The sequence below is a fragment of the Ptychodera flava genome, unplaced genomic scaffold (genome assembly GCF_041260155.1).
Source record: "Ptychodera flava strain L36383 unplaced genomic scaffold, AS_Pfla_20210202 Scaffold_36__1_contigs__length_1797346_pilon, whole genome shotgun sequence".
NCBI lineage: Eukaryota > Metazoa > Hemichordata > Enteropneusta > Ptychoderidae > Ptychodera > Ptychodera flava.
The window spans coordinates 560,063-563,939 of NW_027248358.1; positions in this window are offsets into that span (position 1 = coordinate 560,063).

Genomic DNA, 3,877 nt, shown 5'->3' on the forward strand with positions numbered 1-3,877 from the left:
TCTGACGTTGTAAAATATAAAAACAATGTATAAATATTATAAATAGTTCGGGAATGACATTATTATTTAAGATAAATTCTGATATAAACTTGACAATGTAATCAAAAGAGTTTTCTTTTAATATGAACTGAATACATTGGCGAAGTTGTACCATTGTCTGGCGAAAGGCGGCGCTGCTGTCACATTGAAAATCTGTTAAAGGCAGTTAAACGAATAATCTTATGGTTTCACTGGCTGATTCATTGGGTACAGTATGATTGTGCATCTCTTATTGTGTTTGTGCATGCTATCTTATCAATTTAGCTGCAGTTTTACATACTTTGAAGGCATGCTTTGAAAGCCAAGTAGTCTAATTTCTAGATCTTCATACGTCCATATCTCGACTTAGTTCATTCAAAGACTCTGTTTAAGTTGCATGCGGTTTAATTTCTATATCACCCAATGGTATAAAATTTGTTAATTCACATTCTGATGAAACATTATCACTTTTTATTTTTCAGTGTTTTATAAGTAGTTATTTTGTTGCTAATAAAAATCGAGATGTGACTTCAGATTTAAAGGCTTTATGTGTACATTAACTGCACTTGTATATATGTAGTTCACGTGGCATAACAACCACATTCATGTGTAGATGCTGTGAGTTGCAACAGCAAAGTAATTGTGAGGTTGAGTTATAAATACACTGATACAATATACGTTTTATAATTATGCGCACTCTCCTACAATCAAACATGGGTTCGTACGCTCGTCACTCGGTGCTGTCAAATATCGAATATGAACATGGCAATATCTGTGGATATTGTATTTCTTACACACTCATTATTTATCACAATTTCAAACGACGCAGTTTCAGAATAATGTAAAGCGTGAATATTATTGTTCAAAACTGGTAATAACATAACATTTTTAAAGTTGTCTTCGTGACATTTGTGAAGTCATTTTCAAAGATCACAATCACACAAATGTTAACAAGGAAATTGTTCTCCTTATTATAGACTTTTTCTGTTACGGACAATGTGGGTAACATATACCTGTTCGGCAACTTTTCGGTCTATATTCTAGATTAGAGGTATCACATGCTAGTGTGAAAACAGACATAGACGGTACATTTTTAACCGAGAAATTACAATATGGATAGCGATAAATACAGACATATTTATGATTGAGATGCTGTTATTCACGTTTTGATCAGTTGACTCAATATAATGGAATAAAAAGTCTCGAAACTTCATTCTGCATGACTTAGTTTTTATACATATTATTGTCTTCTGTTCATTACATTGTGTTCCTCCTTATAAATGCAGAGAGAGAGAGAGAGAGAGAGAGAGAGAGAGAGAGAGAGAGAGAGAGAGAGAGAGAGAGAGAGAGAGAGAGAGAGAGAGAGAGAGTGGATTAAGTTACTTGCCTCAGTTACTTTGTCCCTGTCAAAGTGATATTCAAGGAATAATCTTGCTATATTTTGACTTTCTTCATTCTCAGAAACTTTCCTTCCGGCAATGGAAACTGCTGTTTCACCATACTGTAAACATTAAAGATTCACCGTTTTACATTTGTCGTAAAATGAATCAGGTCTTCATATTTCGTATAGAAGGCCACTAAAAGAATAATCGCATGGTCTTTTTAAAGATTACAACAAAAATGAACAAATAATCAGAAATTGTTAAACTACAAATCCTGTCAATTTCAAAAGTTGGCCTACTGTTTCCATGCATCTTTAATCATTGAGTTATGAAAGATATCGTTCAAACTGAAGATAATTAAAAATTCACCACTGTACATATGCTTTTCAAAATAATCGCAATCATACCAATCCATAATCCAATACTACTAGGTCAGAATTCGTAAGCACAGAACAGACAGTAAATAGACGGTGCACAAACAAAGTCAAATTCATGAAAGAAAGGTATATGGACCTCTGGCCTAAAGACCAAAAAGTGATGTCAGGTGTTTCGAAAATAGTAAGCGCATCCTGCTCCACATGTGGCACCCGCCATATATCAATCTATACATGTAAGTCAGATAGGTAGGTCACTAACTAAGACCCCATGTCACCGATGCCATCAATGATCATTTGTCTAAAAGACATATTGTATTTATCTACCAGCTTGTGATACTGCCAAAACGCGCTTCAATGTTGAGACAGTCTTGCTGTGGTGTAACCTTGATCTAACAGTTTGTAAGAGAGATGGCCGTGTCTCTCTACAAAATCACCATATGAACTGCATGCTCTTGCATAACGAATAAGCTGGGAAATGTATACCCCATAAGCTGGTGAGAGTGGAATATTACTGATGAGTTGTGGAAAATTGATTAAGTTGAAATCATCTGTCTTGCCATATAGCCTAGTAGAAAGGGGACCATTAGAGTCAAGTTCAAGTAAAATGTCCAGATATGAAGCAGAAGACGCCGTTTCTGTAGTTGTCTTTAATCTCAAATTCTGGAGGACAAATTATAGCGAGATAGTCACTGGATTCAGAGTTATTGATTGAAATAAGGGGTAACAGGTATTCTAGGTACAACTATGTAGCGGGTAGTACTTCTTTATATCGGTGTGCTTTACGATTGTGCATGAGTTCTTGAAATGGTTCAACAACCGCTACCTCCTTAAACGCATAATGTATGCAAATATACTGGCTTTACTGAGTAAAAGTAGATGGAATGTAGATGTAAGATCGAAATGTCAAAACTTGAAAGAAGTGAGTAGTAATTGCGTCATTGAAGACTGCAAGGACCATTCTTACCCCTCATTGTGTATAACGTTAATATTCATGTACATTTACACCAAAATGATTTTTTCCGAACGATCAGGTACGACATCTTTGACGTGTTTCAGAAGCAACATGGTATAGCTGAATATAGATTAGCCATGTCAAACACCCGAAATATTGTTCTGCCGAGTGAAGTTCACGTAAAAATTCCCAACTTTAAAGGCATATTTCTTCTAAATAAATGATGTCTTTTTTTCTTATGATACTTCAGTTAGATTGTCATAAACTTCTTCTTTCATTTGTAAAGAAATAAAATCGAAAAAATAAAACTTATAAAAAGTTAAAAAAAACTTGAAAATTAGGTTTCGTTCTCTCGCGCGGATCGCCAGAAAAGGGTGATTTTGCGACCCCTATATTAAATGGAACATTTCACTAATACGTATGGGCCTAATTCAATGTATGACACCTTGTTGGAAACGTCAGATAAGTTTTCTAATGCGTCAAAGCCCCGATGTTGGATATTCACATGTTGTCATCGTTTTAAATTGAAAGAAGAACTTCGATCGAAAATCTTGACCTCAAGCCAGCAAAATATTGTATGAGCGGCTATTTGATGATAAAATTTAGTATATATTTAGTAAGATTCGAAGGTTTCATGAAATTTTGTTAAGCGGTTTCGATGAAAATTAATCAACAAGTACGTTGAGCGCGATCGGGAGGTAGCGTGAGTGCCACTATCGACATTTCCGCTTCAAAAAATTTAGCCCACAGGCCTTTGTTTGCCGTGTTGGCTGTCGATATAGCTGCAATAATTGTAGTCCACGTGTCTTTGTTTTGCCGTGCTGGCTATTCAGCCACTGGTATGGCTGACATTGTAACTTGAGTATGGCCAGTATGTACGCTATCGCGTACTGCGTTGACAGTTTGGATGAGTGTATATTCGCGTAAAAACAAAATATTTACTCATATCTTTGTAAAGTTTGAAACCACTGCAATTCAGAATTTACTTCAGAAGATGCTTTGGGACTGGTAAATGTTCTTAACTGAACAAAATGTTACTTTCTTTAATGTTAACAAATACAAACAAAATTTAGTGGCAGAATGCATACATCGCGCACCATGAGTGGTTTTTATGGGCTAGTCTGGCACCAATGATTATAGGTACCCAT